Below are 27,074 nucleotides of genomic sequence, written 5' to 3'. Positions count from 1 at the left end.
AGCTTCTGAGCTCTGGCAGTTCCCTTTTTGACACTTTTTAAAATTATGGACTGTATTGTAGCAAGTAGAGTTTACTACAGAATGTTCTGTCTGCTCCTGAAAGCATTGGTATTTTATAAACACCCACCAAGACCATGTATGTAGGGAGGCTGTCCAGAATTAGTGACCCATGGAAGCAAGCAGCTATATAGAAAACAGATGCAAAGAGAAGGAAAGAGGTAGAGATATTTCAGCCTTTGCTTTATCTCTGAGGAAACAGTTCAAACCTTCAACATTCCACATCTGAATGAGTGCCACAGCTTCCTAACTGTTGATTCTGGGTTACCTCAGTCCTCTTCTTCAGTCCATTCCAGGGGAATTTCTCAAACCTAAATCTGATCATCTCATTCCACCTCTTTGTTTACCAAATAATTCTACCAGTTTTTGTTATTACCCATGGCAAATTGCTCTTTGTCCCTCAAAACCCTTCTTGAGCCCCTATGCCCCACTCCAATTCCAGCCTACATTTTCCAGCTTCCCTTGTGGCTATGAGATCATATGACCAAAGTCTTACCAATGGAATGAGCTGAAGTGACACTTATAAGGAAATGTTGTCCTGACCTTTCTCTCCTTCCCCTGCTGTCAAAGCCTCCGGGGACTCTGGAGCAACAGGAAAACAGGAAGGAAGACAACCATTTCTGAATGATTATGTGGAGTAAATTCACCATGTTCCTCAGAGATGCTACTTGAATCAGAAATAATTTCTGTCTTCTTTAGGCTTCTACAGTGCTGAGACTCTTGGTATTTTAGCAGTTTAGTGGGCCTTCTCAATAGGATTCTTGTCTTCTTTTGATCTTATCGGTGGCCACACCTCTGAATGCTCCCACCCTCCAAGTATAAAACTTCTAATTCAATGATAAAACCACACATAAAAACACTTTCCAACCTTCCTAGAGAGGACACTGTGAACATCCATTCTCTCTTTTCCTGACAACGATATTTTAATGCCCCGTTTAAGGAACATAACTCGCCCCCATTCTTAGCCATGTGACTAGGATGGGGGTGACTCACCTCCACCCAAGTTTCTGATATAGTTCTTGATTGGCCAATGCCTTTGAGGTATCTCCCTCCTTTGAGGCTCAGAAAATGATACCACGAAGTATGGCACTTTGGCATGCTCAGTACTTCAAACTAAGGGAGATGGGAATCAGAAGGAAGAAGATCTCTCTGCCATTCCCTTGCCTTCCTCATTCCCCTCATTCTTCCCCAAAAGTAGGTTATACAAACCAGAGTTCCTCTTCCCCAAGGTGGGTCACAGAATCTAGAACTCCTCTTCCCCAAAGCAAACTCTAAAAAGTGGAAATGTTACCTCTGACCTTCTTCCCTGTAACCCCTGAAAAGCCCCATGTGAAAGATGTACAACTGTGTACCTGAAGGGGGGGACTGTCAGAGAGGTCAGAAAGAATCTGTACAACATAGGCCTTGCTGGTTCCCTCCTTATTTTGTTACCATTAGATCCTATCCTTTTATCCAATCACATTTCCATCTGATTGTTCATTCTTCATCAAACCTAAGCATGAAAATCATTTACCCTGGGCTTGGCGGTGTTGGGGGCAGTCTTCATTCCTGAAGGCTCTTGTGTCATAAAAACCTTATTAAATAAATTGGGTATACTTTTCCCTTGGTAAATTTATTTTTGTTGTTGTTGTAGAAGATCAGCCACGCCAGTATACTCCATTCACTACAGTGATAAATCCAGAGATGATTACATAACCTAGTTAGGCCCAATGGGTCCTAAGACTTCAGACACAGTTCCTCCAGAGTGGTGGATGCACACGTGAGGTGTGAGACTGCTTTGGTCACTTTGATACCATGAGTACAGCCAGTGTGAAGATGAAGGGATGCAGAGTGGAGAGACTCACGGAAAAGTGGAGATGGAATTTGGGTAAGACTATTTGAATCCTGAATCTACCATGTGCACCTAGACATACCTACTCATATTTTGATTTTCATCAACTTGAGTTGGGTAGTCTGTCACTTTTAGCATAAAGAATTCTAACACACACTGGAAATGACCTTCTCTTGGAACAGTTTGTTTTAAATGCTCTTCCCTGACAGCAAAACTCCTATGCATTCTTCAAGGTTTAGGTTATCTCTCACCTGCTCTGTGAAGACTTCCACAACTCACCAGCCCCACATCCTTTTGTCATCATTAGGTCAGTGCTAGTTGCTTCTCTCAGTGCTCCTGACATGCTTTGCATAGATTTTGTCATTTTTATCATATCATAATTATTCCTTAAAAGGTGTATCTCTCTGAGAGGACGTAGTGACTGAGCAATAAGATATGACTATTTTTTCCATAAATTCTAGTCTAGCAGAATACTTGGAATGTAAAATCAAAAGACCAAAATGCTGGTGATAGTGAAAATAAGCTTTGTTAAAACCACTATATATTTCACAGATTTACTGTGAAAATAACATATATTTTACTCATGTGTTCTCTTCTTATGTAGAAAATAGGTGGGTTGGTTCTGTATAAGGAGTGATCTAGGAGATAGTTTTAGGGAGTTGAGTTAAGCAGAAGAAATAAAAGCAGAGACTAACAAGAGCCATCCTGATGGAGAAATGCAGCACTTCCCTAAATACCATCTATTAGGGACAGCTGAGTACCTTCACGGGTTTTGCCTTATAATGGCAATGATTTCAAATTTATTTTTAAGTCTCCATCATAGGACTAGGTTTTGACATGCCCTGACTGTGTTTATATATTAAATTAAAGTAAATGTGCAGATTTCTTTCTTCTGCCTTCCCCTCAATGTTGGGCTTGCTGTACTTATTTCACACTGACCTCTCTATGGAATAGGAGCCATGGTAAGTCAGACTCCATTGAAATTTTACCAAATATACTCGGACGTGAGTAGGATCTTGTTCTCTTGTAATAATCTGTCATATAAAGTCTTACACTCCTCTCCCTAAGATTAGATAATCAATTCCCTGTTTAGAATGGAAGCTCTGTGAGGGTTTGGTTTGTTTAGCAATTATTCTAAGAACAGAGTCTATGCCTATCATACAGTACTTACTCAAAAGACATTTGCTAAATAAATTTCAGTGTTGGCATTGGGGAAGAAGGGAAAACTTGTTCTTAGTTACATTCTCTTATATTTTCTCCTCTCCTTGATCTGTTTATTAATACCATGTTAAGTATAGGAGATTTAAAAAATCTGTTATGACTTCAAAATTATTGAGGGAGTTTTTCATGAATTTGAAAGAAGTGAAACACCTACTATAAACAAGATGTCGAGCAGGCACTGGGAGAACTTCACATACAAAAAGACTTGGACCTTGTTTTGCTTTTCTGAAAGTTTTTTTATAGTCTAATAAAAGAGATAAACTATTCCTAAGTTACTTGAGTATGGGGTCTTTCGAATTATATGATAGAAAAAAAAGCAAATAATCCATGTTGTGACCTGGGAGGTGGCTATGGTGATGTGTACATATGCAAAGAGTCACAGCACCATACTCTTAAAATTATAAATTTTCTCTTACATTCAGGTATAATTGATATGGCTCAACTTAAAGAAAAAGATGCATTAATTCAAGATTAGAGGAAGAGAGAGTAAATGACAAAGTCATAACTAATTAGTACTTTGTCTAATTGGATAGCTAGTTGCCATGATTTAGTATAGATTTGCTTGATATTAAAGTCTTGACTTTAAACAGTATGCTTGACACGCATGAAAGTTCCTATCGTGTCTGCCTAAATTACCCAATATTTGATTTTGTATGATGACCCACCATAATTTTAGGCTTAGGGGAGTAAAATCACCAATATGCTTAGTAATTCTGAAGGTGGACGGTTTCCTACAACTCATGTATAGTCTCAGCAAAAAAGATCCACCCTAGAAAGCTAATACCTTGGAAGCTCAGAACATAACTCCCACCTGGGACTGATGGCCAGCTGTCAGGCCTGAGTGACCGACTACCCATTGGCTGAGTCCCTGCAGGTGGTGGTGACATTGATGGAGGATGATGGATGACTGTGACACAGCCCCATCCCACCCACTTACCCATATGCATGACAGAGGGGCTCAGCCTAAAGCCCTGGTGACTGCCTCCAAGTAGGCATTCAGATGTGTGAAAACAATGCATTCACATCTACTAGAGATTCAGCTAAAAACATGGAGGCATTTAACAACTTGCTAATGTGGAAATAATTTTCTTTTCTGACTTTTGAATTATAGGAATAAAGACAGGAGGGAAGCCATACAACTGGTAATGGTTCTGCTGAGAAAAGAAAAGTGGCTTTCAGGAAATGTGAAAGTGGCTTTCGGGAAATGTAAAAGAGGTGGGCACACCTCTGTCAAAAGTTGGTAGGAGTTTGTTGACACATCATGCCTTTACTTTTCTTCTGCTTTCTTTTTCTTCTCATCCCAACCCACCTAGTTTGCATATGAGTTTTTACTACCCAGTCCTTCCATCTGAGCTGAATTCTCTCTTCCTCTTTGGAGCACTGTTCTCTTCTTTCCTTCCTCCATATTCATTCCTTCCCCTGCTTCCCCTCTCTTCTTTGTCATCCCTTCTCTTAATCTCTCTCCTGTGAAAATGTTTTTCTTCCTTTTTTTCCTATTCCATTATCATTTTTGCAAGGATTTCAGGAGAAATGTGCATTTAGAAATACAAGTCAGGAAATTTGAAGAACAAAAGAACAAGGAAAACCAAGGAAGGATTTTTTTCAACCAAGGCCACCTTGGAAAAGGAGAGGGAAGAGGGAGAATTCCTTGTCCACTTAGGAGACCTTTGGGGCAGCCTCTAGAGATTGCAGTCATAGGATGACATGGAAGATAAGGTGATGCTTACATTAATGGTAGTATGTTCCATGGGAGAACCTGCATGTGACAGTGAGTCTCACCAATGAGAACCAATTTTCTGCTAAAGTTATGGCTAAATTTAGGCAAAATCTGATTTCTAAAAGCTGAGGCTTTATTACTTACAAGTACAGTACACACAGTGACAAAGCTAGGTGCTTCTTTGATGATGGCATCTAGAAATTAGTTTTGTTGACTAGAGATTACATGTTAGCAATAATAAAATCTGACTGTGACAAATCAACTGTATGAAAATGAACATTTCTTCCTAGATTGTTTCTGAACGTTGAACCTGTATAATCAACTGAAAAAAAAAATGCTTCCTTCAACTTTGTTTACAGTATTAATGCATTTGGCAAACTTCCCCTTAGAGAAACATTGGGTTAAATTTTATCCCAGGTACTATTTTGAGCAATCACTAACTCTGATTGGTGAGAGGCCCATATTAATGCCTTTATTATAGTTAAATAACTGTGGGTATAAATACTTCTGGACCAGCAATGATGTGACATCTCCGTAAGCTCTAAATCCCTGAGAAGCAAATGGAGCCATGTATTACAAACACGTGAGAACAAGTACTGTGCCTTTGGGCTTCTTGATTTTGATCAATCTGATGGTCACCTTTGAATTGTTGCCCTGTACAAATAGGACTTGGGTAACACTTTCAGAATAACTTACACAGAGCTACCAACTGGCTATGTTCTGAGGAGCATGGCTTTTGGTCTGAATCTTGGACAGCCACTTGTGACTGGCCCATGATTTATCTTCTGAGTCCTCATCTCCAGCTCACGTCATTGGGAGTCTGTAAAAGAAACACAGAATTACCAGAGCTTCTTGGACCATCAGACAAAGAAGAGATTGATAACTTGGAGGAGAATCTTGGAAACATTGGGAAGCTAATTTTGAAGCTTTTCCTATTGGTTGTAGGAGAGAAAAAATAGTATCTTTTCCTTACCCATCACAAGGTTCATGACTGACACCCCTATAACAAAAGACAGATTAAAGGGCAAAACCATTATGTATTTGATATAAATTTCACATAACATGGGAGCCTTCAGGAATGAAGGCCCAGAGATATAAGAAGAACTGTGCATTTTAATAGACATAGCACAGAAGTGTGGCCAGAGGACAAAGGGGCTGATCTGATGGTAATAAACTGGGGAGAACAGCAGGGCCTGTTTGCTCAGATTCTTCTTGGCCTCCAGGTCTGCTCTGGAATGAGGAACTGATGACTTCCTTCTCGGGGAGCTATGGGTAAGGTGGGAGGCCAGAGAAAAAGAAATACAGGGCTAGGGAGCTTCCTGTTTCTGTGGTTTTCTTTAGCTTCAAATGTTCAGTGTGCCAAGGTACCATATTTTAATATATCATAGTCTGAGCCTCCAGCATGGTAGAAGATGAGAATAGAAAACACAAAAAGGATGTGGTCTTTGCAAGAAGAAGAAACTCAGTGAGGCTTCTCCTGTTTTTTAACCTCCAAAAGCTCTTGAACAGATACAGAGAAATCTTTCAGTGTTCTTGGCTACTGAGGATCTTTTTAGTTTGGTCCACCCAGATCTACAGCATATAAAGACTCTTGGCACTATCCAAGATATTGGAATCATGACAACTGGAGCATTGGCATGAGAGCATAAACTCAGAGAGCTGCCAGCAGCAAGCCATGAGTTCAATGTCAGTTCTACCACTTACTGGCTCTGTGGCCTCAGACAAGTTACTTAACTTCTCTGTGCCTTAGTTTCCTCATCTTTAAAACAGAGTTATAAAAAATAAAGTGACATATTACCTGAGATTTGGTTAAAGATGGAGATGGGGTGGTAGCAGTAAATAGGTTAACCAAATTGGCCAAGAGTGGGGAATTATTGAGTTGGGTAGTGAGTATATGAAAGCTTATGATACTATTCTTACCACTTTGATGGAAATTTTCCACAGTGAAAAACTGGGAATTCTCTATAAAGAATTTTGAAAGTAGCAATAACTGTACCTACCTCATAAGATGGTCGTAAGAATGAAATGAATCAACATACGTAAGGCCTGTGCAACAGTATAGTAAACACTGAATAGGTGTCAGGAATTTACATTATTAGTGTCATTACTATCTAACCTAGGTGCACACTTAGCACCGAGGGGCTGTAATGGTAACTCGAATAACGTCAGATATAGTAGCTCACACCCCAGAGTCGTTTCTTTGTTTTCCTCTACTTTAGTTACCCAATGTGTTATTTAGTTCTGGTCCTGTTTGTCTCTTTCCCAAAGATTTTCAATAGCTTCTAAACTGTCTCCTTGGCTCTTGTCTTCCCTTCTACCTCTTCTAATGCAGCCAGAGGCAGGGCAGCATATGCCAAGTCACAGAGCTTCAGAGCAAGCCAAGAGGCAGGTGTCTTCGTGAAGGTTGGTATTGATGGAGCTTAGGATGTGTGGAGGGACAGGAAGCTGAGGAGACATCCTAGGTCAGATCCTAGGCTAGAAGGAGAGAGACTAGAAAGGTTTTGAAGGCTGTTTTGAAGGGTACAGTAATTTTCCACCAATGAGAGTATTTGATGAGAGACTGGTCTAGGTCAGTGGCAATGGGAAGGAAAAGAAACTGAGGGTGGTGGTGAGGGTTGGAAGTGTAGAGGAGAGAGAACTAAAATAAAGACAAAAAGGCAACTTCACCTGAGTGGAAGGGCTAAGAAAGAGACAGAGCACAAGATGACTTCCAAGTTTCAGGTCTAAATAAATGGGAGAATGGTGAAGGCCTCCATTTAGATAGAACCACAGTGTTGTATGCAGAAATTGGAAAGGTCAAGAGGAAAGATGGGGATTTTTTCTAATGAACTAAATGTCAGTACCTCAAGATGACCATGGAAAACTGTCAAGAAGGCCAATAAGAAAGGTGGATTTGGCCAGAATATATAAGGAACTCAAAAGATTCAGTAACAAGAAAAGGTTAAATATTCCAATTAAAAATGGAAAAAGATATGTTCATATCCTCAGCTATTTCTCAAAAAAAAAAAAAAGGAAACTCAATTGATCAATAACCTTATGAAAAAATGCTCAACGTCATTCACTGTCAGGAAAATGAAAACCAAAACCACAATAATACATCCAACCCACTCCAGTTATAATGGATAGCCATCAAGAAAATGGAACTCTTATACATTGTTGACAGCAGTGTAAATTAGACTAGCTACCATGGACAGTCATAGGTAAGTTCCTCAAAAAACTGAAAATAGATTTCTATACAATCCAGCTATCCCATTTATGGATCTATACCCCATAGAAATGAGCTTAGCATCTCCATCTCTAACACACACATGTTCACAGCTGCACTATTCGCAATAGCTGAGATATAGAATCAGCCTAGATGCTCATCAACAGGTAAGTGGATTAAAAATGTGGTACATATACACAATGGAATAGTCTTCAGCCAAAAAAAAAGAATGGTGTTGTACACTTGCTGCAAAGTGTATGGAAGTGGAGGGTTTTATGTTAAGTGAAATAACTCAGACACAGGAAGACAAATACCACAGATTCTCACTCGCAGTTAGATGTTGATATCATGGATCTGAATGAAGAATAGTGATTACTAGAGGCTGGGAAGGATGGAGGAGATAGGAGATAAAAGGAGGTTGGATAATGGGTACCAAAACACAGATAGAAGTAACAAGTTCTAGTGTTGTATGTATAAGGGGATGTATATGCGTCACGATGGCCTACCTGCTATATATTTTATGGATGACTAGAAGAGTTTGAAGCCACAAAATAAAAAGAAATAAGAAAGAGGTGGTAATGTTAATTACCCTCATTTGATCAGTAGATACTGTATGCATGTATTAGAATATCACGTGGTGCCTAAGTATGTATGATTATTGCAGGTTAACCATTGCACATTTATCACAGTGTACCTCATGAATATGTATAATTAAAATAACAATTAATACAATTTTTAAAAGAAATAATGCTTTAGTTTATGACTGGGGCCTCTGTTTATTCATTTTTAACACATAATGTGTTTATATATATATATAAAATCTTAAAGTTGAGTGAAATTTAGAATAAATGAAATAAAGAAAAATCAAAGATTTAATTAAAGTTCTCAATATATCAATGCTGAGTACAACTGAATCAAGACAGGAATTTAATTCTGGGAGATATACTTTTAGGTAATAAATCGACTTGTGTGTGTGTTCATGTGATCGACACATGCGGATTCCTCCCTTTCTCAGAAACTATTTCCCTATTTGTTAATGTAGCAGAAAGAAACCATGGTGTTGAAGAAGGAGGAGATGATCACATCCAGCCTCCTGGTTTGATTAATAAGCGACAGACTCGTGTCCCTGTTTTTAGGGCACCTTCCTCTCATGGCTATGGTCTCCGGAGAACTCTCGCCTACAAAGCGATAACATCTGGTGCCCATTATTTCCCCAGATCTGTTGTGATTAGCCCATATGATAAGCTGGCCAATTGCTGTGGGCAAAGGATTGCTGCAGTCCCCCCCCATCAGGACACTGGAGCTGTCACTTCTGGTTTGTGGCCCCTGCTAATTTGCCACCACAATTTCCAATATCTGCTAGAATTCCACAAGGAGATCTCAGTGCCTTGCAGGGGCAAGGGGCTGTGTGGCTATAGACATAAGGCTAGCCCTAATAATCAAAAAGAGAGGTTTATCAATTAGCTCAAGCAGCACTGCACAGAAAGACAGGTTGCCCATCCCCCACTTCTGTTCTGCCCTGCTGATGAAATGGTCCAGGAACACTTCAAATTTGCTGATGACAGAAACTGAGAAGCACCCAAAAGTTAAAACAAAAAACTCAGAAACTCTGCTATTTGAATAAAATGAATTATTTTCTGGCTTTTCAAATGCTTTCCATTCTTCCTCCTTTACTTTTTCTCTCAAGCTATGACACACAAGGATAATGGCTGGAAGATCTCTAGGAGGCAGAATGGCTTGTCATTTCAGATTGTGGAAGAAGATTCCAGCCCCTAAAAAGGGCAGTTACAGCACTTGATAGAACTCATCGTACTTTACTGCATTGCATGTCTTGTGAAAACTAACCTAAAGGACACTTTTGAGCAAGTTTTGCAAATTTATTTAAAATAACAATAGATTAACTATAAAAACAAAAAATGCCGTAAAAAACTGTAAATTTTACAGAACTGATAATCATTGGATAATGTTTTCACTGAAATGATTGTTAGTGTTGTCTTTAACTAAATTCTAAAGCTAAAATCTGAAACATTTTACCAAGCTCAGATTTGAAGAGACAGAGATGAATTATTTCTACGGTTTGCTTTTTTTGTAATCTTAGGAATCATTTAAAAATGATTTGGTTCAAATACTTCTAGAAGCATATACTTGTTTTGATGCTTTTGAAAAAATTCTGTCTAATGATTCAGAATATGCAATATTATAGTAAAATGTAACAATTTGCTACCACTTATTCAAATATATATATAGGTCTTAACTAATCACATGCCAAATGCTGTGATTAAATGTTATTGTAAATAGCTTTTGTTCACCTGCCAGTTAAATTTGCATGAGTAGTATGGCTCCCTGAATATCCCCTCTGCTATGTAGGTGTTCTGCCATTGTTCAAACCTGGACCTACAATGGAGAATGGAAAAAGGTTATCTTGGAACTAACATTAAAGATGTTAGATGCAACAAACTGTCAGGTGCTAAATTTCATGAGCAAAGCCAGATTTGTACAACCAGAATGATTCAGTAAGTGTAAAGATGGGTGAAATAAAATAGCGGGAGAAAGACAAAGGGAATGTCTAGCCTAAATTATCAAGTAATTTTGTCTCACTCTTTCCCCCATTGGTAGCAGTGTTGGGGAAAAAAAAAATGGGCATGGGTGCTGGTGGCTCATACCCATAATTCTAGCTACCCAGAAGGCAGTGATCAAGGAGGATCATAGTTCGAGGCCAGCTCAGGCAAACAGTTTGCCCTATCTGGAAAATACTCAACACACAACACACACAAAAAGGCTGGTGGAGTGGCTCAAGTGGTAGAGTGTCTGTGTAGCAAGCATGAGGCCCTGAGTTGAAAGCCCAGTACTGCCAAAAAAAAAAAAAAAAGAAGTGCTGGTTTAAGGACAAAAATACAATGTCTTCTGGTCTAACTTTGCTTGAATTCATATAGCCTTTTTCTTTTCCATTTTTTTTTACTAATGCATTTTTTTATTCTTGCTCATAATGCCCAGAGCACTTTTAACCATGGACTGCTGTCTGACCTTGATAGACATCCGTTCCTTTGATTTCTCTTTCCCCTCTCAATCTCTGGCCTTGCTCCAGGGCTCAGAGCTCCCTTCCCAACCAATGTCCAAGTCTACTGGAAGGGGCAATCAAGCCTGGTGGTGAAACTGAATTGTGGTACCTAACAACTTAGTCTCCAGTTGGATTTGACAAGTCCTGGATGGTATCTGTTAGTCATGTGCGAACCACTTTCTTTTAGTAAAGAACTTTCTTCTACTTCGCTTTAAAAGTTGGTGTCTTAATCAAGAGGTATCCTGTAGACAAGTCAACAAAGGGAACAGAATGAAAAATCTGTCACTAATGAAGTCTCCCAAGGCAGATTTACAAAGACAGACTGTATCCATCTCAACCTGAATTAAAGTCAAAGTCCAGCAACTATATGCCTTCCCCAGTCATGAATTTGAATAGTTGAAGTCCCAAAGTCTTCCCTCAATCATGAACCTCTTTCCATTATTTTTTCATTGCATTTTAATTTATCATTTCCTTCAAAGTAGAATTATCTGAAATAGTTTTTTCTTGTTGAGTTTGTCTTTAGCCTGGCTACATAGTGAGACCCTGTCTCAAAACACAAAACAAAACAAAAAAGTGTTTTGCCATTAATATGAGTAAATCAAAGTATAAACTGATCTACAGAAGGAGTAAATGATCAATAAAAATGTAATCAAAATGCTACATTTTTTCTTTATGTTTCTCTTATGTTAAAAATGATTGCACAATGCTGCATTTCAGATCGTCTATGCAGGTTACATTCATGTCTTTTTGTAGTAGCGTTCATTCAGCGTACAAGATCAGTGGCTCCTGCATAAGTTTAAAAATCCTAGGAATCAGAATATTCTGCAAACTTTCATTCACATAAATTAAATTCTGGGTGCAGTCATGTTGCCAAAAGTAGAAGGTGAGTATACTTTCTTGGATCTGAGTGGGTTTCTTTTAGGCTGTTGTCAAAAATATTTCTTTTGTAGAATTTCCCTTTTATTTAATACTCTCCTTTTATTCCATATATTTTTCCTTCCTTTCCTTAAAAGGAAACAATTAGTTTAGCAAATTTAAACATAATAAAAAATAAAGAAAACCTAGAAATTGTTTTCACAGTGATGCTAAATAACATTCCCCACTTTTCCAACAAAGGTGCTTTTCCAGATCCTCATTTATCTCAAGAAAACAAAGACCGACCTTCAGAACAATGAAGAATAAATCTGACTTGTGTTAGTGCCAGGGCAGTTTTGAGTGCATCTACAGCTTTGGTGTGATAAAAACATGGTCATTCTTCTGGTTCGAAATATTTTAAATGAATGAATAAACGGACTGTTTACAACAATTATTAAAGTCACGTGTATTTGGGTGCATGAATGGACTAAGTCTGCTAAATTCATTCTTCAAAGTGAGTTTCTTGCCTTCACATGTTATGGATCATAGTGTAAGGCAAGTCCCTTGGGCAAAGAGACATGGCCTTTGAGTCACAGCACAGCCACAGTAGTTCCACTTGAAAAGGTTTACAGAGGAGCCCTCTCCTCTGTGACAGGTCAGATCCTCTCCATTGACACTAATGGACCGTTTTATGCAAAACTATTCATTTTCTGGAAAGGACCATGTCTGACTGGTGGACCGATTCACAAAAATCACTTCATTAAAAGACTACTCTTCATGCACAGCCTTATTCCCTTCAGTGGGGTGGACATGGAGCCAGGCATGGGCTCATTTCCACAATGTGAGCCACGAGTTCCAGTCCCCACACTCAGACAATGACATCCTGTCACTGACACACAAGAGAACACAGACCTCATGGCTCCATTGGTCCTGGACTGCCTACTAAACACTGCACATGGTATTAGGGAAGCCAGCTCCCAGGAAAGTCCCTGAGAGCCCCTGTCCCCACACTAATGCTTGTTTTATTCTTTTTCATTCTCCATGGAGCAGCAAATGATGCAATTCATGGAGAACTATGGCCAATGGGACTCACATGTGCTCTTGAAAGGACTGTGAGAGCCCTGGTCAACCTGGGAAACCAACGCAGCTGAACATGCTATCAGTTTCTGAGGCTGTTTGCTCCCAGAAATCCTCTCATGGTCTCCCACAACATGACAGTCCAAAGACAGAACATTGTGAGAGGAAGAAGGCACGTTCATCTGGGAAAGGAGAAGGAACAGGGCTTATTGAGGTTAGTAAGGCCGGACGGACACAAGAAGCTGAGAAGCTGAAACATTGGTTAAAATATGGTGACAATTCTGGAAGGTTCTGGTACAATTTATATAAGCCCTTTGAAGTTTCTGCAGATAACATGATTTTTACCCTTGGGTCACTGCTTTCTGGAAATTGCCTGCTTGGTTTAAGTCAATGTGTCTCCTGCAAAATGCCAGCTTCTTATCTATCTGAATGGAAGTCACTTACACTCATTTTAACTTCTGCATGTGTCTGGTAATACCAGATTTCCTTGAATGCTCAGAGTCTAAACTTTCAACCTTTTCAAATACTAAAAAAAAATGAGTTCTTTGCCTTTAAGAGTGTGATGACCAGCGGGCCATGAAAGGTCCGTTTTGCTGTGATTTGCACAGCCCAGGACTGCTCAGAGCTCAGCTGCAGCAGGCTCATTTCCATAAGCATCACATGGTGTTACAGAAACCACATTTTGCCAAGCTGTCAACGATGCAGCCTTCTCTTTGCTAAACAGACTCCCATTAAAACTGTCTGCACAATTTGTCAGTTAAATGAGGTACAAGAGGGACGGTCTATTTGCCCCTAATTAGCTGCGCAGACTACCTTTGTCTGTTTGATTAAGCATTCACATTATCAATTTTGTTTAATCTGATTCATTTCACACACCTCCCCTGGGACCCAGCCCATACGGTTAACTAATCTGTGATATCATCTCTCATATCAGGCAGCTATCATCTCCCCCAAACACATTCTACCCACAGGCACCATGATCGTCATGCTCAACAGAGGGGAGTGGGTCTGGTGAGGGGCAGAAATTTAACTCAGGAACTGGAACTGAACCCTGACATGCTTAACTTAGAGTGCAAGTTCTTCCATGGCACCATCTGTCTGCCATTAGCCATCCACTCATTTGTTCACATTCACTCCTTCATTCTTTCAGGCACTAACCATATTGTCTGCCTACTACGCACTAGGGGCTATAGTGGGAGTTGGGAGGGACACAAACTGTAGAAGATAAGGCTCCAGCTCTCTGATTGCTTATTATCTCAGCCCAGGAGAGTGCTGTGAAAAACCAGCATAGAGCACACACCAGTCCCTTAGGCCAGTTGTCTAGGATCTGTCACACGGCCTATTCGGCTCAGTGACCAAACAACTCTCTAAAGAGCTTTTGGATAAAGGCATTATCTGAGGCTGGTCACAGTCTCACAAAACCATCTCCCCTCCCGTTCCCAGTTTGGAAAAGTGATCAGCAATCAGAAAGGAGAAGTTTTAGAAATTAGAACCAACAAATTACTTTATGATAGATAGCTCTGAAATTTCACTGCATTTAGTGATTAAGTTAAAGCTTAGCAAAGCCAAAGTGGTTCAAGTCAACATCTCAGACAGATGAACGTTACTTTCAACAACAGCAGAGAGAATATTAAACACTAGAGGAGCACAAATGAAACATTTGAGAGAAAATGTGATTGGTTAACGGAATGGAAAGTATGAAACCATTCTGGGAACTGGACCACTTGGAAAAAACACAGGTATTTATGACTCATGAGCTACTTGTATTCCCTAAAAACAGTGTTAAAACTGTTTGCTGATTAAGAGTTCAATCTTAGAAACATGTTCTCCCTGAAAATTGTGCATCCTGGCAGGTGACAAGCACTTGAGAGTGAAGGTTGGAGCTTCAGAGTAGCAGGGAAGCTTTGGAAGTTATCTAGGGCAACCCTCCACTGCATCTGGGGTCTTCCCTTGTAGACAAGGGAATTGTTGGGTCTGCATGAGTGCCATCACAAATGGGTCCCACTGCTGTGCACAGCTGCCTTTATCTGATTGGTCAATCCTGACAAGTACATGCTAAGTAAAATCTGTCCTCCCATCCCCAAAATGCATACTCCCTGACTCCAGGGAATGGATCATCTTTTCTTCATAATGTTGAAGACATCTTTAATGCTCAGCCCAACTTGCTTCTCCAAGCATAGCCCCCTCAGTTCCTTCAGCGGTTCTTCCTATGGTGGTTTCCAGTTCTTCTGCCCTCTCCTTTCTTCCTCTTCCAAACATTCTTTGATTAGCAACCTTTCTCTCAAAACAACATCCCCAGAACCGAGCCCTATCTCTACATATGTCTGGCCTATGGAAATTGGAGCAGGAATCTACCTGATTCTAAGAAAGTAATCTAAGGCCATGTTGACTCTCAATGGCCCCTTACTCCATGGATCCCTATTGGTCTAAAACCCTTAGGGTTTGTTTCCATGTTGCTTTTATTCAGATCACTGGGTTTGCTTTACTATACAACTTTATGTAAACTCCTACTACATACTCTCTTATTAACTAATATCAGTTCATCCTTTTAGTTTGTGTATTGAGATGGGTTCTGGCCTTTCAACTTTGTGTTGCCTCCCAATTTGATAAGGACAGTGTCACTGTCTTCATCTGAGTCACTGAGTAAAATAGTTCAAAGGGCAAAAATAAAAGTTGGTAAGGAAGTCACCAATGTTTCTAGAATAAAATAAATACAACTATTCCTAAGATATATGAGGTAATTATATATGTCAAACACTACACTAAGTATTTTAGATGTCTCCTGCCTTTTAATATCCACAAAACTCTATTCAGTGTCATTAGTACCAGATTATAGATGAGAAAATTGAGAGTGGGAACCTAAGAAAATGTCTGCCATAAAGAATAATAAATAATAGTTATAGACTGATAATACTTAATAATTAGGTTAGAGGGATGTAAGAGTGGGGCTCATTGTACAGCACATGCTTAGCCTGGGCGAGGCCCTGGGTTTAATTCCCAGTAACAAAAATAAATTATTATTATTATTACATGGATTTAAAATTTCAACCAAGGACTACCTGATATCTGAGTCCAATTTATCAATCACTTCACTGCATTCACTACCTTATATCTCTAAGAAAAAGGAATCAGCCAGGCACCAGTGGCTTACGCCTATAATTCTAGATAGTCACGAGGCAGAGATCAGGAGGATCATGGTTTGAGGCCACCCTAGGGGTGGGGAAGGAAGCAAGACCCTATCTCAAAAATATCCAACACAAAAAAAGGGCAGGTGGAGCGGCTCAAGGGATAGAAGCCCTGAGTTCAAACCCCAGTACTTCCAAAAAGAAAGAAAAAGGAATCAGACCATAGGCAAAGTCAGTTAACCTTTGCTATTGGTTGTTAGTTTCCCATACATCTCCCTCAACAAGAAGGGGTTGGGTCTGTCACACTCTTTTATTGGAGGCATACTATCATAGAGCTCTCTCCATTTTATTTATTTATTCTTTTGATACCACTTTCCTCTTCCATTCCTTCCCCAAAGGAAACCTTTCCAATGTGTTTTATCTGTATCCTTGTAAATATGTAGTGTTATTGTTTTGGTTGTGTTTATTTATATAAAATACAATGAGCTGTGGGCCGCTTTCTGTTTCTGATTCTTCCTGTGTGCTAAGTTTTTAGTCTATCTTGCTGGACAAACATCTAGCTTATTGCCTCTAACTGCTGCATAGCGTTCCATGATTTGCCTCAACCCTGTCTCACGTGTCTGTTCCTCAGTGACAAAGATCTGGATTGCTGCCCATTCATTGCCATCACAAACAAGGCCCAGGTGAACTCAGAGGACATTACACAAAGTGACACAAACCAGAAACAGAAAAATACTTGACCATCTCACTTACATGTGCAATCTGAAAAGCCAAATTCAGATGCAAAGAGAAAGATGGTGGTTGCCAGGGGCTGGAGTGGGGGAAACTGGGGATGTTGTAAAGGCAGGATGACTAATCTGGGACCCTGAGGTACAGTACAAGACTTCAGGTAATGCTGTGCTGTATACTTGAAATTTGCTAAGAGGGTAGATTATAAGTATTCTCAACACACACACACACACACACATACACACACACACACTCTCTCACATACACACATGCACACAAAGGGGCTGTGAGTTGATGGAGTAAATCATCCTGTAATATGGCTTAAATATAGACAATTTTTATTTGCCAATTATACCACAATAAAGTTGGAATAAAATAAAATAAAGACATGTAATTATGATGTATAGAACTCTAGTCTAATTAAATAAAATATAGAGATAAATGCAATGATTAAAAATTCTATCTTAAAAAATATATAACATATGCATTTTACTATAAGAAAAGTAAACTAAATAAAGTAGAATATGTAACAGTTTCCATATTTTGATACCAAATTTTTTTTCCCTTTTTTTTTGTGGTGCTGGGGATTAAACCCAGGGCATTGGTCATGATAGGCAAGTGCTCTGCCAATGAGCTATATCCCCAGTTCTTAATTTTTTTGAGACAGGGACTTATAATGTAGCCTAGACTGGCCTCGAACTCTTGATTCTCCTGCCTCATTCTCCTAAGTGCTAGGTGTACAAATGTGAGCCACAATGCCCAGTTCCCAAACAAAAGTATCATAAAATAATCAGAAAAATCTATAAGGAGATAAACCAAAATGTTAGTATGCTTTATATATTTTACATAATAGTTCTTTCACATTTAAAAAAATTAAGACCAAGGGACATCCAGTACACTAACCTTATCCTGAGAAATTCTCTGGGTTATAGCCAAGGAGCGGAAATTCTAAGATAGACAGCGAGTGCTCCATGGCTGCTCCAGGCAAGGCAGGATTTTTGCTTCCCTGCATATCCATTTTTCCAATCTGATGGTTGTGAAGGACTTTTTGCTCATGTATTTGACCAATTATTCATTGATTTGAGCATCTGCTAATGCACTTGGTAGTCATTTGAATTTCCCCTTCTGTAAAATGCCTTGTCACTGCATCTCAGTTCATTTTTCTATTTGGTTTCTTATACCCAAAGATGTAAAGTCTCACTTAGACAGCAAGAATAATTTTGTGAGATCTATTGCAAAGATGACTATAATTAAAAATAATGTATTTTATATCTCAAAATTGCTGAGAATAAATTTCTTATGTCTATGTGTAATGATAAGTATGTGAGGTAATGGTTAGGGTAGCTAGTTTGATTTAATCATTCCACACTGTATATGTACATTAAACATCACATTATATTCCACAAATGTTTGTAATATCAACTTAAATAATATTAATAATAAGTAAATTAAAATGTACATGAATGCTTATTATATTTTATTATTTTCTCTTTCTTGGTTATTTTTCTTAATACATATTTGTTCCATATGGTGAATAGAACCAAAAGATTCCATCCACCACCTCAATAGTAACGTCTCAAATCTATGATTGTCCCTACATCTTTACCTAGATGGTAGGTCCCAGAAATTCAGTGTATCTTATACTCAGCATTTTATTTTATTTTATTCTGCCATCCATCTTTCTATGTTCTGAGGATGTAACTTAATGGCTCTGTCTTCTACCCAGTTGTCCCATGAGGAACATCCTTGATTTCTTTGGCTGTAATGCCTCCCTAACTCATCACAAGTCAATTCAACCAACCCTCTCTCCACATCTCCAATGTTCATTACTCAGTGTTCTAGCTCTCAAATGAGCTCCAAATTGGTCTGTCTCAAGAATCCCCCTACTTCATACCTTCCTTACCCTGTCATCAAAGTGCATTATAAAAACCAAATGTGGATGGAGGGGATAAAGGAAGGTGAATACGGTTGACATACTTTATATACTTACATGAAATAGAATAATGAAACCTGAAAAAGAATAACAAAACCAAAACTAGTGTGGGGTTTCAGGTGGGGAAGATGAGTAAGTTCTGCAGATGTTTGGTGGTGCTGATGGTTGCACAAAAATGTGAGTATTCAATCCCACTGAACTTTCCACTTAAAAAAGTTTAAAATGAAAAGTTTTATGTTATACATACTTTACCACAATAAAAATGTCACTCTCAAGATTATATGCCTCCTTTATAAACTCCACTGATTTAGTACTATGTACTATAGAAGTAAGCTCAGATGTCTTCGCAATCTGACCACAACCGTCCTCTCCAGGCCATGCTAGTCATTACATTCCATATATAAGCACACAGTCTTATTTTCCAAATGGTCCAATTGTACTTTTCCAAATATTTTTTCATGACCTTTCATAGTCTATCCATCTCTCCACCTCACCCTCTGGTAACCAGTCATCTGTTTTCTGTTCTTACAGTTTTGTCTGTTCTAGAAATTCATATAAATGGATGACAGAACATGTGGTTTCTGTGTCTGACTTCTTTTATATAGAACATGCTCCTTTATATTTCTGAGTAGTGTTCCATTATGCAAATATATAATAATGTATCACAATTTGTGCATTCACCACTTTGTTGTTTCCAGTTGGAGGATATTATGAATAAAGCTACTATGAACATTTGCATTCTAATCTTTGTGTGGATGCATGCTCTTGCTAAGATTGGGTAAGTAACCTTTGAGCAGAATTGCTGGGTCATATGCAAATACATGTATTTAACAAGATTAGAAACTACCAAACTGTTTTCCAGTGGTTGTACTATTTTACATTTCTGTAAGCAATAGATGAGAGTTCCAGTTATTTCCATCCACACCAATGCTTAATAAGTATTATCAGAAATATTCATTTGTCCTTTGAATGAATTCTAATTTTCTTTTGCAATCCTCTAGCTTTTATTCATTTTGTCCATTTTTTACTCTATTTTCTCTAGTAGATTAATTGTAACTATTTTTTAGTTCTTTGCTATTGCCAACATCTTGATCATCTCTGAGTCTGCTTCTATTGACTATTTTATGTCTTCATTATGGGGAAATGTTTCTGGGTTTTTTGTATTTTTATATTTTTAAAAATTGTATGGCAGGCAATTTGGGTGATACCCAGTAGAGACTACAGTTTATTATATTCCCCACTAAATAATGCTAGATTTCTTTTCTTCTGATAGACTATTAAATTACTGTTTTATTATTTTGATCTGTCTAATTTCATTGCTAGTCTTTACTAGGGTGGGTCTATTTTGACTTTTCTTTATCCTAGGGTGCAACCCTTACTCTTAATATAGGGTGTTTACTTAGGTCTATCTCTTCTGACTGAGGCCCCTAAAAATTTCTGCAAAGCACTCCAGCCTCCCACAGTCATACTTTGCTAAGTTTCCAGAATCTTTCTATGGCAAATGTAGCTTAGTACATTTTTGAGACTCCTTATCTGTAGCTCCCTCCTCCATTCCTCTCTCCTAAATCCAAGCTGCCTGCAACCTTGAGTTCTGCTCTGTTTCTTCCACCCAGTGAGACTCTCACTGTGCTTGGAGTTTGTTGCCCACACTACAGTTTGGAATATGTTCTTGGGGAGAAAGCTAGGGTGAATGCCTCAGTGATTTCTTTTCTCAAAGATTGAAACCCTGAGTTAGTTACTTGCAGACAATCTATATGCAAGAATTTTGAGATAATTTATGTTAACTTTAAGAAAATCTGACATTATGATAACCAGCTTTGATCAAGTGGGGAATATTTTAACAAGGTAAGTGAACTTAACATTAGAAAATCTGTAATAGATTAAAGGAGAAAAGCCATATGATTATTTCCATAGATGAAGGGAAAACTATTTAATAAATACTGCATATCTGTTTATAATTAAAAAATCAAACAAATGTTTTTCCAGATGATAAAATTCTCAAAGCATTCAGTATTAGAAGGCAGGTAGAGTGCCTGCCAGCAAGCGTGAAGCCCTGAGTTCAAACCCCAGTAGTAACACACACACACACACACACACACACACACACAAAAGAAAACCTGTCAAAATGTTAACAATGGTTTCCTCCAGAATCTTGCCTGATATCTCTGCTTTCTTTTAAAGAGATTTCTATGCTGCTTAATTTTTGAGACACATTGATTAGCTTCATATGAAGAATTTTACAAACACTATACAAAATTAATTTTTACTATCATACTTTTATGTCGACTGTTTAGAGCTGTCAGAGAGTAAAATGTAGACATGTACCTAAAAGTCAATGTCAGTATCTATTACACTGCCAAAGCTTCTAATTGGTGAAAAAAAATCCATCAGAATAACTTCACATCATAAACTCTAACTATTGACTTACTGATTTAGTATTTAAATCCAAGCAGTGTTATGAATCTCTTTGAATATTAAAGAATCATCTAATTATCTATACATTGTCTCAAAAATCTAAATGACGTAAATGAAAATAGGTTTTTCATCCCTTGGTCAAAATGACTGAAAGGCTTAGTTAAGAGACTTTAGCTATTAGTTGTTTAAGAAGAATGTTTTGTGATCATTTAAACGCACCAAGTGGATTTTATCCCCATATTTACTTGACTTTCAGTGTTTTCCTGATATCTACTTGTATGCTTTAATTTTTAATTTTAGCATTTTAAGATCTCTTATTTCCCAATAAACAACCTGACTGGTTTACATTTAAGACACCACCAGTTCAAAGCTCTGACCTCATGAATCACTTGACTATTCTTCCTGGAACTAAATTTCTGTGATTTAACATTATGTGGAATGCTTAACACAGCCAAGAACATCTGGCTTATGGTCTTCATAAAATAAGCCTTAAGTTGTGTATAGATTTTTAGTAGATGCCCAGAAAAATCTATCTTCATGTGGACCCTTTTTCCATCCCACTTATTTAAAAAAATGAAATAATTGTGGGTATAAGATTAAATTAATTTTAAAATTAGTACAAAAATGTCTATATGTTACAAAGGTCTAAGTCAGATGAATGTAAATGGATCCTTATATAAAGTTCGTGAACTTCATGGCAGTGGCTTATGCAAATCATTCTCTCATTAACAAGGTTAAGTTTTTCAATAGCTCTTTCTGCTCTGCTTTGGGAATCATTCTTACTCATTAGTTTTTTCATTTGATGCTATGAAGTATCAATACTTATTTATGCTCAGTGGCTTTGCCATTAGTTTTGTATCAATCTAATTAGTATCCTTATAAGTAGTTGTGTTAATTAAGAAGGATATCAAATCTCAAAGATGGAAATTTTGTTCTCCTTCATAGTGTTTGGCTTGAGATTGTACTTACCAGTACAAGAATATAAATTAATCTTGCAAAGGAAAGCAACTATTGGGAGGTAGCTACGTTCCCTGTCCCTTGGTGAGGGAAATGATCTTGTAGAAGAAACATTAATTTATTTTGTGTGGAGATATGTACAATGAGGGAAATTGTGGTACATTTTTGATTTATATAAAAGATGTATTTGAGGGCTGGGTGTGGTAGCTCCCCCCTGTATCCCAGATACTCAGGAGATGAAGACTGAAAGGATAGGGTTTTGAGGCCAATCCTTGTAAAAAGTTAAGCAAGAACCCTATCTCAACCAGTAAAAACCTGGGTTCAGTGATGCACACCTGTGATTCCAGCTATTCAGGGAGTGTAAATAGGACTGCCATTTAGCATGGTCTAAACATGAAACCCTATTGAAAAATAACTAAAAGCAAAAAGGGCTGAGGGCATGGCTCAAGTAGTAGACTGTCTAGCAAGTGCAAGTCCCTGAGTTCAAACCCCAGTACCAACAAAAATAAATAAATTAACAAAAAACCAAATAAAAGATGTACAGAGTTACCGCTGTAAAGGACAGATATGGTTTTTTAATCACAAATAATGCATGATGTATATTTTTCAATGAAATTAATTAAATGGTTTCTGGATCTCCCCATTTGCTTTTTGCTGTTCATTCATTATTTTATTTTTTCATTTATTGCTAGATGATTACTTGATTCATTCATTCATTCACTTGGTGAATCAATGTACACAGAATATTTACTAGGGAGATGATATTTTCAAATAACTGAGATCATGTTCATTGAGCCAGATGGCCTGGCTTCAATACTACCTCTGCTACTTAATATTTTGTGCCACAAGTTCTTCATTTGCAAAATGAGGATAAAATGGGGAAAATCATAGTAATACTACCAACGAGTTCAAATATCCCTATTTCTATCATTGTCATTGTTAGCCTGTCATGTTGTAAAAAGTTAATAAACGTAGCCATTGTAACATGTCATAGACTCAGACAATACTTAATACTCAGTAAATAAGTAATAAAAACTTTAAAACTACTTTTCAGCTGTGTTATACACTGAACGCTTTCTAAGTATTTTTACTGGCATTATTACTCCTTCTCGTGCTCTATCCCCATGTAAATCTACCTCTCTACTCACGGTATGCGTGGGTTTGGTTTACATGAAAGTTTAGTCATAATTCTTTTCTCCTAAATTATGAGTTCCTTTAGTTTCTTTGTTCTTGGGTTAGTGAGGTAAGTGCCTCACTTCTCTCCATTATTTGAATGAGTAAATGAAAAATTATTTGCCTGGCTACAAGTGTAGGCTGTTGAAAGTTTGGTCTCCTGATAGAGCAGAACTTCTTAACCACAAACAGGTGTAAGAGGCAAAAGAAATATCCCGTGCCACAAAAGAAACCACATACAGGCTTGTATCCCTATATTGTATGAACGAATATGCTTCTGTGTGTAATTCATTAAATTTCAGGCAGTAGTGATTCAGGCTGTGACAAAATATATAAATTGTGTGCTGAATGTTAATTAGGAGACTCGTGAATGGCTTTTTCAGTGAAAGAGCTCTCCATCTATGATCCAATATGATACCCCAAAACATCCTCCAGCATATCCCCGGGCTGCTTCTTATTTCTTATTTTCTATATTGGATTTGAGCTTGCTGGGCAAACACTCTACCACGTGAACCACACTTCTTTTCAGAAGAATAGAATCAGGGTTCTCCAGAGAAACAGAACCAGTAGGATTATCTATCTATCTATCTATCATCTGTGAGAGAAAGGGAGAAAGAGATAGAGAGAGAAAAAGAGAGAGAGAATAAGGTATTGGCTCACATGATTATGGAGGCTGAGAAACCCACCATCTTCAAGCTGAAGACCCAGGCAGGAGAAGAGCGAAGGCCTGAGAACCAGAAGCACTGATAATATAAGCACCAGTTCAGGGGCAGGAAAAGAGCAGTGTCTCAGCTTAAGCAGCCATGGAGAGAGCAAATTGTCCCTTCTCCGCCTTTTTGTTCAGTTGCCGCCCTCAGTGCATTGGAGGATGCCAGCCCACCATCAGCTGCATTCATTCTTCCAATTCAAATGTTAATTTCATCTAGATACACCCCCATAGACACACCCAGAAATAATGTGTAGCCAAATATTTTGGCATTTGGTAGTCCAGTCAAGTTGATACATAAATTTAACCACCATGGGTAGTAATGATATTATTTCAGCATTAACAATTATCTGAGCTTCTCAGTAAAAACTGTTCAGGATCTCAGATCCTGAGCACTTTTTATTTTCATAATATCCTGATGGAAAAGACAGGGTCATTTACTTTGAGATGTCAGGAAATGACTGAAGAACTATCCAGGTGCAAAGGCACACACCTATAATCCCAACACTTGGGAGACTGAGGCAGGAGGATCATGAGTTCAAGGCCACCTTGGGCTACATAGTGAGTTTGAGGCCAACCTAGACTACAGAGCGATTTCCTGTATCAAAAACCAAAACAACAAAAAATAATTTAAAAGGAGTGTTTTTTTCCGCCAAATATATGCATTAAGAAGACTATTCTTACAAGAGCAGACCAATTACCAGGAGGACCAATTAATTAGGAGATCACCGAGGCAAGAAATGTTTGGGCCATCGTCTAAGTAGAGGTTGGCACACTTTCCTGTAAAGGGCCAGACAACAAGAATCTAAATCTTCCAGATTCTGCATGCTGTAAGTTTCCATTGCCACTACTTAACTCTTGTCATTGTTCTGTGAAAGCAGCCACGACAGCACATAAAGGATGAGCATGGCTGTGTTTCAACAAAACTGTATTTATAGAGTCTGAAATTTGAATTTCATATAATTTTCATGCATCACAAAATGTTATTTCAATTTTTTTCCACCATTTGAAATGTGAAAACCAACTCTTGGCTTTTAAGCCATATAACAGTAAGCATCCCCCTGATCTGAAATAGCAGCAGAGGCACTAAAGAAGTGAGAAAAGAATTCTCGATGTTTTGGAGATAGGATATAGGCTCTGGTGACTTACTGAATCCTGGAGGCTGAGAGAAGTGTGATTGGCCTTGGATGAGTCCCAGCCGTGTGGCCTGGTTAATTGATAACGTGATTCATTGAGGCAGAAACCAATGCTAGAGCCAAGGGAGCTAGAAACTAGGCTGAGACTCGCCTAGTTGATATATCAGTAGGATGTCCGATGGGAGACAGCTGAGGTTCTTCACCTTTTGAGCGCTGGCAGTAAAATAAAAAAAAAGGAAAGCCTTGAAAGCAGACTTTAAATTGTGCATCATTTTACTAGAATGACTCACAAATATGTAGGTACAATCTAAAAGATTATTTTATTTACTTATTGGTGGTACTGGGGTTTGAACTAAGGCCCTTGTGCTTGTTAGGCAGGCGCTTTATCACTTAAGCCACACCTGGAGCTCTTTGTGCATTTTTGTCTAGGGTCTCAGGTTTATGCTCAGGCTAGCCTGGCCCTCCATCCTCCTTTGTATGCTTCTATGTAGCTGAGATGACAGGAACACGCCACTACCTCCAGTTTTTATTGGTTAAGATGGAGTCTCATGAAATTATTGCTTTGAGCTGGGCTTGAATTTTGATCCTCCTGATCTCTGCCTTCTGAGTAGCTGGGATTATAGGCATGCATGAGTCACTGGGCCTGGCCTAGAAGATTAGTTTTTACAATTCTTCTGATAACAAATTGAACATATCCATGTGTGAGTCTAATGAAATATTAAAAACTAAATCACAGTATTTGAAGGCAAAAACAAACAATGCTAAATAGCAAATAATACATCAGGACAAACCAGGGAGGACAAAGCAGTACAGACCAAGAGTGGAGCCCAAAGGATTGATATGAGTCACCAAATCAGCGTTTGCTGAGTAACCAAGAGAAGCAGACGGACATGAATCAAGCTCTTAAGAACACAGATTGTCAGGGATCAGAGCTATCACAAGCCTCTCCCAGGCTGCTTGCTCACAGAGCAAGGCCTGGTAATAGCTGGCCTCTGGTTCTCAGGGGGAATGAGATGATGTCAGTTAACTCAGCACTTACTAGGTTAAACCATCCTTGTATGCCTGGGAAAAATCCACATTGCTGTCTTTGTTTCTATGAAACATAAATGAACATTTTATATCATAATCTAGATATCTGTGATTGAGTAGAAGAAAGCATGATAGCTAGCTAGTTATATCAGTGGTGTATATGCATAGTTGCTCTTTCATAAGCATGAATCAACTGTGCATTTAAAATATCTGGGAAAAAAATTACACCTGAGCTGAGTACCTACAGGCTTTTTTTCTTGTCATCACTCCCTAAACAGTACAATACAACACTATTTACATAGTATTAAATTGCATTAGGAGTTATAAGTCGCCTAGAGATGGTTTAGGGTTTATGGGATAATGTTCTATGCACAGGTTCTATGCACAGACTCTGCCATTTGATGCATGGCACCTGGTCACTCCCAGATTTTGGTACCCTTGCGATTCTTGGAACCATAGATATCAAGCCACAAGCATATGTGTTATTTGAATATTTGGAACAATCCACCAGTAAAATTATTCTGATTGGATTCTTTTTATGATATGTTTAAGCTATTGATTGAATAGCTTGATTAAATTCAATTGATTGAATTGAAAAGTTATACTTTTTGAGTCAGTTTTGGGAATATGTAATTTCTGCAAAATTAACTATTTTATAAAAGTTTTGAAGTTTATTCTCATAATATGTTCTACATCATTTTCAAATTATATTTTAATCTCATATTCGGTTGGGATTCCCTCCCTCCCCCACCCCTGCTTTTTTTTTGAGGCAGAGTCTCGTTATGTAGATGAAGCTGTCCTAGAACTTGAGATTTTCCTGCTTGGGTTTTTTTTTTTTTTTTGTGGTTGT

The sequence above is a fragment of the Castor canadensis genome, chromosome 1, assembly GCF_047511655.1.
Source record: "Castor canadensis chromosome 1, mCasCan1.hap1v2, whole genome shotgun sequence".
In the NCBI taxonomy this organism is placed as follows: Eukaryota; Metazoa; Chordata; class Mammalia; order Rodentia; family Castoridae; genus Castor; species Castor canadensis.
The sequence above is the reverse complement of the archived record's forward strand: the minus strand, read 5'-3'. Positions refer to the sequence as shown.